Raw genomic sequence first — 16,393 nt, 5'->3', positions numbered from 1 at the left:
GCTTATTGGGAGATTGCAAAGACTGTTTAATATGAGAATGTTAATAAGACAGAAAATTCAAAGCATGTTTTCCATCTTGGTAGTATACTAATCTACTTGAGCTGGAACTCCAGACAAACTGCCAAATCGGGAGATCAGAGAGGCCCTCTCCACAGTTTTAATTAAAGCGGTGTTTGTTAGAAGGAAGAGGACCATTTCCCCCTTTATTAGCATACTCCCCAAATATTAATAGACCCAGGAATCAACCCTCTTGGGGCCATTACTTAGGAGATTAAGAGGCTGCTTAAGTGAAACGTTAAGTTTCTTGAAACTAAAGCAACTGAGAGGAAAAAAGTAATTTATGTTGAAACAAAATATGGTAAAAAGCCCTTGGAATCATTTGGATTTTAAATAGTCATCAGAATTGGGCTCACTCTCCTCTGTGCCTTCTTCGCCCTTCCCATGAAAAACTCCCGCTAGCTGTCTGTTTCCAAATGTTGTCAGGTGGAGTTGAAGAGAGTTACCTTTTTACAATGTGTCAGGTCAAATCGCCACGTGTTCCTTAAGTCTGAACTCCATGGAGACGGCATCACGTAGGCTCCAGTCTATTCTTTTGGCATCTCTGACGGAGTTGTAGTGCCTGTCACTACTTGGTGGCAGGGTAGCCTTTGCCTCATGACTTCCTTTTGCAGCTATGGGACAAATCGCTGCTAAGAATGGTCTCCCGGGTAGTCTTGGATGTGGTCACTTTACTAACCTCACCTCTAGGTGGCCCCTGCATCACCTGTGCTCTTCCCACAGCCAACTTCTAACCCGTGATTATCTTCAAGCCAGAGACAGCCCTCAGTGGTCTCCAAGGCCGAGAGCAGGGCTGGGAGCATTCCACAGAATTGTTGTTAGAAATTCTCCCTCTGAGCCAGCTGACTCTTCAGTTCTGGGGCCATTTCTTTTAAGTGTAGTTCCCTTACAATTCCTAAGTGGCTTTGGCCATGCATAATTCATGGCTTCTATTTTTAAAGTGCAACAAGAAATCAATAAGGACATAAACACACCCACTGTTACAAATGTCCTCGAAACAGTTGTCATCCTGGGCCATGCTCCCCTTTTCTCAGAGGTAACCAGAGCAAATGGCACCCTCTTAATGCCAGTTACTTCATGCAGGCTGATCTGCGGTTGAATGAAATATTCAATAGCACTAAGGAAGAACATGTTACTTTGGAACTGTAAGTTAGGATGCGCCGTTTAAGGAAGCATTGGAAGGCAAAAGTGCTGTAGGATAGTTGCAGTTCTGATGTTAAAGATTATCTACTCTATTGGTTATCATGGGTTGTTTTCTAGATAGCAAAATCCTATTGAAATTCCTACCATGCAACCCACAATCTAGCTTTTTTTTTCCATTGCAAAATGTTTGGCCTATAGCTCAGGCTTATTGCTAACTAGCTCCTACAACTTAAATTCACCCATTTCTATTTATCTATTTTTTTTGTCACATGGCTTCGTGGCTTTTCCTGTTCTCTAGCATCTTGTTTCCCCAACCACTGGTTCATCTCTCTCAACTCTGTCCTTATTTCTCTCTATATCTCCATTTGGCTTTTCCACCTAGCTTTATTCTGCCTGGCTATAGGCCAATTTAGCTTTTATTATCAACCAATGAGAGCAACATATATTCACAGCATATGCAAGGATCATGCCACAGCATTTCCCTTTTTTATCTAATCAAAAAGGAAGATTTTAACTTTAGCATAGTAAAATTACATACAACAAAACAGTTATCAAGTAAGAATTACAAAAATCTAATCTATTTGTACTTGACAAAATTGAAGAAAATACTCTATCTTATCTTGGTGAGTCTGAAGTTTTATATCTAATTTATCTTTTATCATAGCTAAGAAGAACTATAACTATAATTATCTAGTCTTCAACTCCATCAAAGACTTGAGAAGGAAAATAACATTACTTGAGTAAGTAGGAAGTACAGACATTAGACTTCCAAAAAGTGTAAGAAATGACAGAATGAGCTGGCTGCCTGGACAATCACCCAAGTTTTCGCTGTAATGTTGAGGCATCTATCTTTGGCCTATGGGCCTAGCACATCTGACAGACTTTTCTCAGAAGTAGGAAATTTTGAATGACTGTCCTACTTTGTCCTGACAAAGCTCAGAAGTTGCTTTTTTATGTCCTAATGGTCCAGTTTGGACAGTAACTGTCAGCAAGCAATGGAAGTTTCTTTACCCACATGGCTAGCTTTTGCCATAAAGAAAATAAACTTCATATGGAGTCTCTTTTATGCCTATTATCTTCTCTGGAGTACATTGGTTCTGCCAGAGGCAGACATGTCTCACTGTCATGAAAAGTCTATGTTATTAAAACATTTTAAATGCCCTATTCTATGGGTTTTTGAAATATTTGAAGAATAACAATCTACCTGAAATATATCTAGAAAACCTATCATGACTAAGAGTTTAACTATTATAGATGCTAACTTTATTTTTGTAATTTTGTTTGTTTGGTTTTTTGTTTTTTGTTTTTTGTTTTTCGAGACAGGGTTTCTCTGTGGCTTTGGAGCCTGTCCTGGAACTAGCTCTTGTAGACCAGGCTGGTCTCGAACTCACAGAGATCCGCCTGCCTCTGCCTCCCTAGTGCTGGGATTAAAGGTGTGTGCCACCACCGCCCGGCTTATTTTTGTAATTTTGTATTTTTAATTATACCTTATTTTTTAATTGAGCTGTTTAAATACAATACCTTAAATAGGAGAAGAAATATACATACAGTATAACAAAATTAGCTTTAAGTTTATATTACTAAATCAAAATCTATACCAATGTAAGATATTATGAAATTAACAGTTGTTTTTTTGGATAAAAGTAGATTCAATAATCTATACTTTTTCCATCATTTCTATATCATATCCCACTTTCTCCTTCTATAAAGAGATTGATTCTGACCAATAACAATTTATAACCAACCCCCTTAAATAGAAACAAATGTAAGCAACATTTTAGGAATTTGGGAGTAGTTTTTAAAACTTCTTCCTGCTGATTGGTGTTCACTGGTCATCTTTGAAGGACCCTGAGAAAATTTAAGATAATACTTAATTCTTGGCTATAGTGATCTGTGAGGCTGGACATCTCAGTCAGCAGCCTAGAAGCTGTTCTGGATGCTGAATCACCTGGGCCATCATTTTTATTGGTATCTGGTCTCCTTGTTCTGATATAAACTTTTAAAGGTAACATACAAACCTGTATTAGTATAAATATAGATTGTGCATTGTATAGAAGTCAGCCAAAGATAATTTTTTTGTTATGCGTTTGAGCAGGTAAAATATACATCATGTGTTTTGTAGTACTTTTAGGTTTATTTTTTATGTTTGTAGCCAGGATTTTTAGGTGGTCTTTCTCAATCATCCCTATTTTTCTTTACCCAGAATGAATCAAAAAATCTCTAATGAGGAAATAAAAGCATAATCTTTCTTCCAAAGTAACATATCTTTTGATTTCCATTTTGAAGTCAAGACATTTTTAAAGTATATAGACTAGTTTTTTTAAGGCAAGCTTTATTTATTAAAATATAAATGGTATATCACTACACATGGTTCTGTACAACAAGGACATCAGAATCTGTGCAAAGTTACATCTTTGTAAAATGTGTGAAAATATTTTTACCAATTATACATCTGACAGATTACTAAGATCTAAAAAAATATGGACTGCTTCACGACTTTGTGTGTCATCCTTGCACAGGGGCCATGCTAATCTTCTCTGTATCGTTCCAATTTTAGTATATGTGCTGCTGATGCGAGCACCACAATCTAGTATTTATTGAAATATTTAACTACATTCCATGGATTTGAGAAGTTTACACTACAGAATGACCATTGCTTTATTAACACATGTCCATGAACATCATTAAGTTATTCAATAAACAGTTGTTAAATCTCTACAGTGTGCTACCCACTGTGCTACATATTAATGATACAATGGCAGAAAATCCTCTGTTCCTGCCTTTAAGGTGTTCTTGATCTACTTCATCATGAGTGACTCCCCACTGAGTGCCTTGCAAACCCTGTGTATCACTGGAAGGTTCCTGAGTGCACCAATAAACAGCCTAATGAGTGAAGTAAGAAACAGAAGCTTATTGAACAAGTATTTGAAGGTCCAGTCAGGTCAGAGGACCCTGGGTCGGAAAGCAAGCAGTAGTCTGTCTGTCTGTCTGCTACTCTCTCTCTCTCTCTCTCTCTCTCTCTCTCTCTCTCTCTCTCTCTCTCTCTCTTCCTCTTTCTCTCTAACAAGGTTTCACTTTGTAGTCCTAGATTACCTGGAACTCACTGTGTAGACCATGCTAGATTCAGACTCACAGAGACTTGCCTGCCTCTGCCTGGGTTAGGTTAAAGGTATGTGCCACCACTACCTTCAGCCCTCTAGCTTTTCTTTCTTTTCTCCTCTTCCTTTTTGTTATTCCAGTTCTTTCTTTCTTTCTTTCTTTCTTTCTTTCTTTCTTTCTTTCTTTCTTTCTTTTCCTTCCTTCCTTCCTTTCTTTCTTTTCCTTCCTTTCTTTCTTTCTTTCTTTCTTTCTTTCTTTCTTTCTTTCTTTCTTTCTTTCTTTCTTTCTGGCAGGGTCTTGCTCCTCAGGCCAGCATCATAGATAAGCACCATCAAACCTGGAGCACAATTATTTTTATCACTCATCTTTGAGTTTAGGAAACCGTACATTCTTAGTTTTTGCCACCCTTCCTACCATTTGGCACCATCCAGTGTCCAGTACTTACCATTTTCCAGTTGACATGTCAACACCCTGCTCTTCCATTTGTCCTATATGGAACACAATATCCAGAGCAGCACAAGGATCAGTGATTTGCTTTAATAAAGAGCTAATTAGATAGGGCTTCTCTTCCCAGCTCCTCTAGCAGGTCACGTGATCAGCTGGCATCAGATTCTAATTTAATACTCTTCTAATATATACTTTTCTTTGGGTTTAGTAGCTCATGACGATGCATCAAGGATCTCAGAAACGGGGCACCGTAGGAACATTATAATACAGCAAAAAGGTCATTCCCTTCTATCTTAGGGTTACTATTGCTCTGATGAAACTTGGGGAGGAAAGCATTTATTTCACTCACAGTTCCATTTAGCAGTTCATCATCAGAGTCAGGGAGGGAAGGACCTCATGCAGGGCTGGAACCTGGAGATAGGGCTGATGCAGAGGCCATGGAGGGATGCTGCTTACTGGCTTGCTGCCCATGGCTTGCCAAGCCTATTTTCTTATAGACCCTAAAACCACCAGCCCAGGGATGGCACCCCCACACACAATGGGCTGGGCCCTCCTCTATCAAACACTAATCAGTAAAATGCCCTACAGTCAGATTCTACGGCAGCTCCTCAGCTTCTCAATCTCCTTTCAGATGACTCTAGTTTGTATCCATTGACATTAAACTAGCCAATGCACCTTCTTTATGTCTCAGTTGGAGGCACCAGAGTGGGATATGGCTCCCCATTAGCAATGACCCAAGGAGTCACAGCAAATCTTGAAGGAGACTTTTAGGAGACTGTTTAGCAGGATCCCTGGAGACACTTGAGTACCTGGCAGGAGACACACTTCCATGTAGAGAAGTTGGGTTTGTCCATGGAAACTATAAAGAAAGTTCCAGTCAATGAAAAAGAACAAGTTCAAGGAACTTGTCACCAAGTCTCATGACCTGAGTTCAATCCTCAGGACACACAAAGTGGGAAGAGTGAACTGACTCCTGAAGGTTGACCTCTGACCTCCACACACATGTGCCCCAACACACACACGCATGCACACACACAGAGAGAAAGAAAGGAAGGAAGAAAGGAAGAAGAAGCAAAGAAAGAGGGAAGAAAAAAAATAAAGAAGGGGGAGAGAAAGAGAATGGGAAGCTGGAGAAATGGCTTGGTGGTTTGGAGTACTTTTTCTCTTACAAAGAACCTAGATTTTATTCCCTACACCCACATGGTGGCTCATAACTATCTGTAACTCCAGTTCCAGAAGATCTGCAGCTCCCCTTTGAACTCTGCAAGCACCAGATACAAACATGGTAAACATATATACATGCAGGTAAAATATTCATACATATAAAATAAAATAAATAAATCTTTTTAAAAAATAATTTAAAAAAAAAGAATGGCCAACAAACTGTCACATCTCTGAATCCAGATGATTGGCCAGGTATTTTTGTTTCAGTGTTTGAGGCAATCATGGTGCATAATTTTCCAGACTTATTTGATTATATCAGGAAAGTTATGACTTGACCTTTTGGTCATCTACTTACCTAAAAACTCACCCACAAAGTCATGGGCAGAAAACTAAGCAATAAAGGTGTCTGTGAACCAGCTCATGTCCTGGAAGGGTTCGTCATCCAGGACAACAGGATATGTGATAGAAGCTAGAGATTCCAAAGGCACTAAGTGTGAGGCAGGGGGAGGACTTAGCCAACCTGTTGTCAAGATAAAGAGGGAAAGACGATTCCCCCATCATCCCTCATGGAGCTCTGTGGTTGCCAGTGTGGAAACTGAGGACACAAAAGAAATTATTCTTGTCATGCCCATCAAAAACAGAGCCAAGAGGTCACAGGGGAAAATATTCCCGGGTCACAAATGATTGTTCCAGGAACTACTAGAGCCTCTTTATCTTCAAGACCATATTTTTCTCAGTGAACCGCCAACTGTGGCCTTAAACTTTACACAGTCCTTGCTGCGTTCCCGAATCAGAGTTTGCCAGATCCCTGAGACAACTTGCATGAGTTTCTCTGTCCTAGTAAAGCCTCCACTTGACTTTCGTTCTCCGGGCCTCTGTATGTATGTCCCACGTTGCATTCTCAGTTTTTCTTTCCCAAATAAAAGTTCCTTTACTGGAAGTTCTTCTCTGTACTCGCATTTGAGAAATACATACTCTAGAGATAGATTCTCCTGCCCATAGCCCTCACCAATCAAGGTCATGTATATGTTCAACCATGGTTAGCATTTCTCCATACATGAAGGGGTCGGACTTGCTCAGTCAGACAATGTTTCTTTCCTTCCTTCCTTCCTTCCTTCCTTCCTTCCTTCCTTCCTTCCTTCCTTTCATTTTAAGATTTATTTATTTTTATTTTAGGCGTGTAGGTGTTTTACCTGAATGGTCTGAGCAACACGTGCACTCCTGGCATCTATGGAAGCCAGAAGAGGGCATTGGATTTCCTCACTGGAGTTATAGATGGTTATGAGTCATCATACGTGTGCTAGGTATTGAACCTGGATCCTCTGCAAGAGCAAACAGTGCTCTTAGCTGCTGTTTGAGTGTGTGTGTGTGTGTGTGTGTGTGTATGTGTGTGTGTGTGTTATGTGTGAGTAATTACACATGTGGAAACCAGAAGACAACCTCGGGTGTCATCCTCAGGGATTTCATCCCCTTTCTTTGAGACTGGGTCTCTCACTGGTCAAGAACTCACCAAATAGGCTAGGATGGCTTTTCAGCAAGCCCCAAGGATCTGCCTGTCTCTGCCTCCCCAGCTCTGGGAATACAAGTATGTGTGTTGCTGTGCCCCCCTTTTCACAATAGTTCTGGGGATCTGAACTCGGGTCCCCATGCTTGCATGATAAGCACCTTACCAACTGAGCCATCTCTCCAGCCTCTTCCACTGCTGTTTAAAAGTATCTTTGTTTCATGTACCTCTCCATTTTTTCAATATTAGATATTCACTCCTTTCTCCTAAATCTTAATTGAAAATCTAAGTACATGTTGTTGTTAAATACACACACACACACACACACATACACACACACACACACACACACACACACATATATATATATATTTCAAACAGCTATTTATAAGACCAGTGAGAACATTGGCAACAACAAAGTTCAGGCCTGAAAGGACCAACTCCCAAGGGGATGGCCAATTTGAGGTGGCCCCATGTGCACCGAGGAGCACTCTAGTTTCTGGCGTCTAGGTAACCGGGTTTATCAGTGCACACAGGTACACATCTGGGCCCAGGAGAGACAGAACACTCCAGCAGACCATTTTAAAGCAGGACCTTGAGCAGCCCCAAAGAGATAATTGGCCCCACAGCCACCACTGGATGCTGTTTTGGGGAATGGACAGCCTATTTCTAACTCCTCATCTTCAAGAGGGAGGTAGGGGCAATCTCTAAATTCCAACGCATGGAGAAAAGGAAGAGCTAGAAACAACCTGGACGCTACTGGCTTCTGTGTCTTCTCTCCAACAAAGTCAAAAGGATGGCCTGCCTGGAGATGAGGGGAAGAAGAATAGCACTTGTCTTTACCTCTTTGCTCTTAATTTTAGAGGGTGCATTGCCAGGATGTTATGAGTTGAACTATGTTCTCCCAAAAGCAATGCTATCTTGAAGTCCTAACCCCCAACGTCTTGGAATGGAATGGCATTCCGAATGACATTAGGAAATAGTGTGATATAGTTTAAAGGGGTTGATATGATTCCAAATACTGTATGACTGATGTCCTTACAAAATAAAGAGATTTGGACCCAGGGACAGACATGAATGGAGGCCAGGCAATGTGCAGAGGCACCACGGTAGAAGCAACAATTAGTGCCATGCTACCACAAGCCAAAGGCTATCTGGGGCTACCAGAAGCAAGGCTGGAAGAGCCAGGGGAGAACCAGCCCCCAGGAGGCTTCAGAGGGGCACCGGCCTGCAGCAGCTTCCCTTCCAGCTTCCATCTAGCACCTAGAAGCATGAGACCACAAATTGCTGTTACACTAAGCCCTAGCAAGCTAACTCACAAGATAAACGGCGTTTCTGCTCTATCCCACCTTCCCCTGCAAAGAAACGCTACCAGTGAGATGGCCTAGCAGGTGAGAACACTCGCTGAACAGGACTCAGGCTGAGTCCTGTCCCTGGAACCCACAGTGGGGAAAAAAGAAGGGAGTCTGGAAAGCTGACTCTGAGGTCCACAAGAGTGCGTGCGTGCGTGCGTGCGTGCGTGCGTGCGTGCGTGTGTGTGTGTGTGTGTATGTGTGTGTACATGTAATCTGGTCAGAATACTGAGCTTCCCCACCCCACCCCACCCCTTTTTTTTCATTTTGCTTTTGCTTTGTCTTTTCAGATGGGGTCTGATGTAGCTCAGGCCTTGAACTCCCCATGTATTCAAGGCTTGTCTTGATCTCTCTGCCACCCTCTCCCACATGTTGGCCCACAACTCCCAGCCCATCTGTGTTACTTTCCAGGCAGGGCTCTGTATATCCATGCCTGTGGTTCACCTTCTCTCTACTGTATTGTAGACTCCATTTATCCTCTTGTAATTTCCTCTGACACAGGGCAGCAGCCGTAGGCACTCCGGGCTCAGTCCCCTGGATCTCTGGGTCTGAATACTGATTACTTCTCGGAAATGATCAATTTTTAACCAGGTCTTGCTCCAGGGCTTCCATGATGCCTCCAGATACGCCGTGTGACCATCGATGCTCAACAGATTAACAAGACTGCAGTGTTCCTTCTAGAAGGTTAATGTTTCCCTTGCTGGCGAAAGTACAACCACTTCTCCATAAATCACAAGTCACAAACTCCTTCCCCCCCAGATCACATGACCTCTCGCTACCTTAAAACAATCTATCAGAAACACTGGTGCTGGGAAGGGGGAGGGGAGACACTCCCTCGTTCCTGGGAGCCCTACAAGCTCTACCTAATTCAAGGCCAGAGTTTTACAGCGTGGCACGGCATACCTCTTCCGGAGGCTGTGGGATATGGAAAGTTAAATGAATAATAAACATAGTCTTTACTCATATAAAGAGTCAATGGCGCAGCCATTCTCCTCAACTGTTTTCCTCTTGGAACATTATAAGATGGGCGGGGGCGGGGGCGGGGGCGGGGGGCGGGGCAGTTTTGTCGTTCATTTTTTTCTTTTTCCTTAGAAGTCCTAGGTAAGTAGTCTCAAGCAAAAAAAAAGTTTACAAATAAGAGAGCTTAGCCCTTCGCTTTACTAACCATTGCTTTCTTCATTCTCAGTATTCAGTGCTCTGACCCCATAGTCTCTTTGAACAAGCAGGAAAATGAACACACTGGTTTTCCATCAGAATTAATTGTTGTTGTGTATTGGGTGAGTTTTGTTTCTTTAAGATGGGGTCTCACGAGGTTGTCTACCTTGAACTCACGATCCTCCTGCCTCATCCTGCCCAGGAGCTGGGAGCACAGGTGTGGTCCACAGCACCCGACAGCAGTGTTTCTTTGCCCAGGGAAGAATGTTCCATCTGTAGCCGTGAGCAAGTCCGACCCCAGACAACTCCAACAGTCCACTCCTCCGAACTGTAGCCTCAAACCTTTAACCGCCATACCGCAGCTAGTTCCTTGCATCCCTTGACCATGGCTGGATCCAACCTTACAACCCCTGTGTTCACTCTAAACTAATGATCTTTTAAATCTCCCCCCAATTACCATGGCCCAAACTCACACTTCATAAGTATGAACTGCAATTTTTTTCTAGCTTCAGGGCTTCTGTGGAGCAGCCTGAATTCCATTCCCTCAGTAACTAAAGTTACTGCATTTCTGTTTTATCCAGACATTGCGTTGGACCTCTTGGTCTCTCCCCTGGCTGGAGAGCTTCTGAATAAACACTGTGTTAGGGGCCCACAGTGAGTCTAACTTGATCAGTGCGGGATGAAGTTTAGACAGTGGGATCTAAAGCTCTGTGGGAATCTAATGCACAGGCAAGTCACCATTTCCTCCGGTATGAGAAAGCCAGCCATGGAGATACATGTTCTAATTAATTCAAATTCACTGTGAGCCAGGGCCATACAGTCTCTCTCTCTCTCTCTCTCTCTCTCTCTCTCTCTCTCTCTCTCTCTCTCTCTCTCTCTCTCTCTCTCTCTCCCCTCCCTCTCCCTCTCCCTCTCCCTCTCCTTCTCCCTCCCCCGTCTCACATCTCCCTCCCCCCCCTCTCTCTCTCTCACACACACACACTACAGCTCCACTTTCAGGTTGACCTTCAGCATTGGCAAAGTTTTATCTCCCATCAGCTTCTGTCCTCCCTTGGACAGTAGATATTCAAATCTTTCTCTCAGACCCTTAACCAGATCCTGCCTCATTTTTCCAAGCAGATAATCCAGCCTCCACTTACTCATCAAAGCAAACAGCAGGTATGAGCATGGAGCCCCTCCGTGCTCTTCCCTTCCACTTCATAACCACGTGCCATTTCTCGCCGTTCTGCCTCTCATTTCACTCTCTCCCTTTTCCATCTTCTACACACGCTTCAGAACCTGCCTCTGGAATCTGCTCACAAGCAGTCTGTCCTCCATCCCTTACCTGGTGGTGTCTCCCGAAAGATTTTTCTACAGTTACAACCAGCACCCCTCTTTTTCTATGTGGCCTTCTATAGCTGCGATTAGATGTCCATACCCATTGTCTTAAAGCAATACTCCCCAACTTTCCGGCACTGTGGCACCCACAGTAGAGAGTGTTCCTCTTATTTAGCATCCTGAGACTGTGCAAAAGCTCATCCTAGCACCTTCTGCCATATCAGGAGCGGAGGCTTAGCTTTAACTACCTTAATACTCCAGATGGGAAAGTTTGCACTGAACTGTTTTGGCAAGGGAAACCAGTGGCCTCGGTGACAAGTGGGGACATCTTCTCCACTGTCTGTTTCTGCTTTTTAACAGAGTTAACGAGCATGAAGAATCCTTAGTTGAAAATGTCCAGACTTTGGTTCAGATCATTCGGAACCGGAGGCCAGGATATAGGTAAGAGCAGGCTACTTTGTGTTTTGCTATCTTCTTAATTAAACTCTAGTTGTTCAGGAGAACTCTACTGTCAAAGGTAATGCCTGGGAATCTACAGTCAGATTATATTACCAGAGAAGGTAACCACTGTGAACAAAGGGGCCAAGAGCTCTAACTGGTTAAGCACCCGGTGAATGGTGATATCCAAACATTAATCTTCAGAGAGTCATGCACTGTAGATTATGCCTGGAATCCTGACATTCAGAAGGTAGAGGCAGGAGAACCAGAATGTAAGGTCATCCTCAACAACAGAGTGAATTTAAGGCTAGCTTGGGCTAAATGAGGCTTTTGAAAATTTATTACATTCCTAGAATAAGTCATAAATTAATTCTAAGTAGGTAGAATAGCTCATGGACACAGATAGTTATCTGGATTCTGGGTGTTTTGGGGGAGGGGCCTGCTGAGGAGTTCATGTATCACAAATTTTATGTTGATCTGGGCTCTGTGTGTGCATGTCTGTCTGTCTGTCTATCTACCTGCCTGCCTGTTGTGTGCTTATGTATGTTGGGAGTCAAACTTGGAATTGAGTTGGTAAAGCCTGCATAGCCACATCTTACTTTGACAATGATGTTTTGTTTCCTCCCTAGCTGGTACTTACTAAAAAGAAAATATTTAGACAGAAAGCCATTTTCTCACCAATATAAGAGAGGATAAATATTAACAACGTGGCCTCAGCTGTGTGTTTACAGAGTCTAGCAGTTGGCGTGGTGAGAGACAGACTGACTGAGGCACACCCTAAGGTCATGGTCTCCTCTATTTGCCCCTGGTCCCTATTTTGGTGTTGGAGATGCCAGAGTGGCTGCTTTAGCAAGGCACACATTGCTCTACTGCAGATCCCAGAAAGCTACAAGCTCCAGAGATGATTGGCTATTTAATTGACACCTGTCCCTCCAGATTCATTTTCTTAGCCCAGGTCCCTAGGCGGGACACAGCCTTTAGCAGCACCATCCCCTGAATGTCCTCGTCTTTAGGCCCTTAGAGGAGGACAAATGGGAGGGCAGGAGCAGTGAGGGGTTTGGGGTGCTTCAGTCCTTGCTTCTGCTGTAAGTCTGTATGACTACACTCCTCCACATAAGACAACCTAGCTCTCCTGATCCCATAGTTCTGACCTCCCTATCTCTGGAATATCCCCTCACTCCCTTTCAAGTTTAGAGGTGGGAATGACTTCCCAGCATCTTCTGGGATGCCATTTTTAAACATTTCTTGATGTATCTCTATTCTGGTCTTTTTGAAGAAATGTACAGAGTATCTGCATTAAACTCATTTTGGTTAAACTCTTTGAGTATGAATCTTTCTCCTGCCATGCTCCTTACTATGTGAGTATACTTATTTCAGTAATCCTAAACAACACTGTTACCCTAGGATTTTCCCACTCTTTCCTGTTTATATGGTTACCTTAAACTAATTACCATGGAGGAGAGGCAGTGGAAAGGGCCTGTTAGGATTACCAAAGAAGTTAAAACCAGTTCCAGGCAGATTGGTACATTGCCCATAGCTTGGGTAGGGGTGGGGTGGAAAGAACAAAACTTTGAAAACAAATTCATTAAGATATGATCACATTATGATAATTGAAATTCTTATGTGTTTATCTTATCTTTTTTAGTTGTATGGAAATCCTGAATACAAGAGTATGTTTTAGCCCTTTCTCTCCCTTTTAAAACTTACCATATGGTGATAACTTGCTACATGCATATAGGATGGATGTTTTCAAAAGTGGGGTGAAAGTCTAGATATTGCAATGTAGATATGAATAGGCTATTACTAAAGACACTTAAATATAAAGTATGAAAATAAAATTATTTCTTTCCTCTGAGTTCAATTAAAAGAAAAGTAAATATATCAAAGCCAGACAAAGGAATATAACTATATAACTAACACTAAAAAAAGGACAAGATTAATTGTCCCAAAGAACCAATGAAAGAGGCTGGGGAAATAGCTAGGTGGGTAAAGAACTTGCAATGTGAACTTGAAGAACTGAGTTTGAGGACTCCAGAGTCCACATAAGGTAAGCATTTGTGCATCTTTGATCCCAGTGCTTCTGTGGAGAGATGGGAGGTAGAAACGGAAGAATCCTTGGAACCCTACGTTCCATTCCTCCTGATGTACAGCATACAGTGGGAAGCCTGGGAGACAGCAAAGATAGATACTCAGTGCTGTCTTCTGACCTCTACATTCATGCCACAACACACATGAACATGTATCCACACACATGAATGTACACTACACTATAGTACATATACATGGCAAGCACATATAACATACATGAATGTATATCATGTATACATCATATATATAATTTATACATGAATATATCATACACATATATCATATACATGTAATTTATACAGGAATGTATCATACATGTATACATCATATGCATACACTTTATGCACACACACATCAGATGCATGTATCACACACATGCAATTTAAAAAAAACAAGGAAAATGGGATGAGGGTGGGAGAAAATGAAGAATATCATCTGGGATTGTGTAGTGGGTGGTGTACTTTTTTTTCTTCTACTTTTTACTTTTTAACTCTTTGTGGAGGACTGCCACCCAGCTTCCAAATAATCACTTGGAGACTTATTATTTCTTATGAATGCCCAGCTTTAGCTTGGCTTATTTCTAGCCAGCTTTTCTTAAATTATCCTGTCTACCTTTTGATTCTGAGATGTCACCTTTTTCTACTTCTGTATATCTTTTCTTTCCTTCTTATTCTGTGGTTGGCTGCATGACTGGATGTCTGACCCCCGGCATCCTCCTCTCCTCTTTTTCTCCTTCTATTTATTCACTCTGCCTGGCAGCCTTGCCTATCTCTTCTCCTGCCTCGCTATTGGCCACTCTGCTCTTTCTTAGACCAATCAGGCCTTTTAGGCAGGCAAAGCAACACTGCTTCACAGAGTTAAACAAATGCAACATAAAGGAATGTAACACATTTTTGCATCATGAAACTAATATTCCACAGCATAAAAGAATTGTAACACAGTTTTAACTAATAGTCTACAACAGGGTGGAGCACAGTATTGAGAAATTAAATTGAAAACATTGAATTTTAAGAGCATAAAAGAAAAGTTTTTAAAAAGAACGATAGACAATGACCTTCTTCTGAATCTATAAGCACTTGACACTAAATACCCGATGCAGACAAGGGAGCCACAAAAGCTTCATTCAAGATAGCATGTAGAGACATGATGAATGAGTTAATGGCCCATGAAAGGCTCTGGATTCTTTTCAGCAACACCATTAGTATAAATGCGAGGTGTTGTTCCATGCTGAATTTATAGATCATATTTGTGATATATACTGTAATGGCCACTGTTGGAAGTGAAAGACTAAGAACGTTGAAGAGGCTGCAGAGAAGTCACAGATCTAATCTGTTATTACTCACCCTTTATCAACTTTTTAATCCATGACCATATTTCACTGCAGTACTAGGAAGTTGTAAAGAAAATTAATGGAAGATTTATTACATGCTTGTGGCCATTGGCTGGACACTTTCTTATAGGAAGCACAGCCTGTGTAATTATTACCACCCCTTCATTACAGAACAAGCATGGAGGCACAAGCCAACTTGGTACATTTCTTGTTATGCATTTCCACTTCAGTTACCAGCTGAAAACTTGGGTCTGCCTAAGTTAGCATCTTCCAGTAATGCTACCTGTCTTTATACATTTTTTTTTAAAAGCCTGATTTAATCTGCATCTCCAGACCATTTAGGAAAGGTGAGTGGACAGAAGATGAAATATGATCATAGTTACTTAATAAACTGTATGGAGAAGGGTGTGTGTGGGACGGGGATTTCTAGTTGAAACAAAGCCAAGGAATCAACTAGAGACCAGCTCTGAAACAAAGAGGAGAATCCTGGCAGGCTGTACTCGCGAGTCCTACAGGGATTTGCTTTCCTGGTGCATAAAGGCTGACTTTAGTTTATAGCTGGAGACTCCACTATGCAGGGTGACTGGCCTTCTAGAAACAGATTTACAACTAGTAACAGAGTCCTCTCAGAAACATGAGCTGCAAGGGATTGCCCAGTCGGTAAAACGCTTGCCTTGCAAGCATTGTAGATGCTTGAGCATGATTCCCAGAATCCGTATCTGCAAATCCAGGCATGGTGATGGACACCTGTAACCCCAGGACTGGGGAAGAGGACACAGGAGGATTGCCCCTGGGCTCACTGGTCACCTAGTCTACCATTTTGTATCAGGCCAAGGAGACACCCTACCTCCAAAGAGGGACACAACACTTTCCTGAGGGTGACAGCTGGAGTTGCTTGCTTGCCTCCTACAAATGTGTACCATACACACATGCACGAGCACGCTAATACCTTGAAAAAGAATTCTCTCAAAAACCAGAAAATAATTATTGACCCTGGTTAGAGACTTATCTTCCTCTAGCCTAGAGTTTATACCAGTGTCAAACAGAGAAAACAGTCAACAGTGGGGTGATGGAATAACTGTCAATCTGTAGGAGAGAATTGGAAAGTCCCTTTCAAAAAGGCATGGACCCTGGCGGAAATCCTGGCTAATGTTTATTTAGCATGGTATAACTTGCCACAGTGGCATAGTCAAAAAGGTAGAGGATCATTAGGCTAAAACTCTCCGGAGTCACCTTAATGTGAGCGTCATCTAGGGCACTTCTCTGGAACAGCGCTTGGACACTCTCCTCTGCAGGCTC

The 16,393-nt window shown here is 42.2% G+C and overlaps 1 non-coding gene across 1 annotated transcript; it reads right to left on the bottom strand.

The window, feature by feature from the left end:
• Positions 1 to 3,674: 3,674 nt before the first annotated feature.
• Positions 3,675 to 3,781, bottom strand: LOC119801550. The gene has a single exon (XR_005283233.1). It is a non-coding gene; the product is annotated as a U6 spliceosomal RNA (small nuclear RNA).
• Positions 3,782 to 16,393: the final 12,612 nt, after the last annotated feature.

This window comes from Arvicola amphibius, chromosome 14, assembly GCF_903992535.2.
Source record: "Arvicola amphibius chromosome 14, mArvAmp1.2, whole genome shotgun sequence".
NCBI lineage: Eukaryota > Metazoa > Chordata > Mammalia > Rodentia > Cricetidae > Arvicola > Arvicola amphibius.
This window is presented reverse-complemented; position numbering and strand designations above follow the sequence as displayed.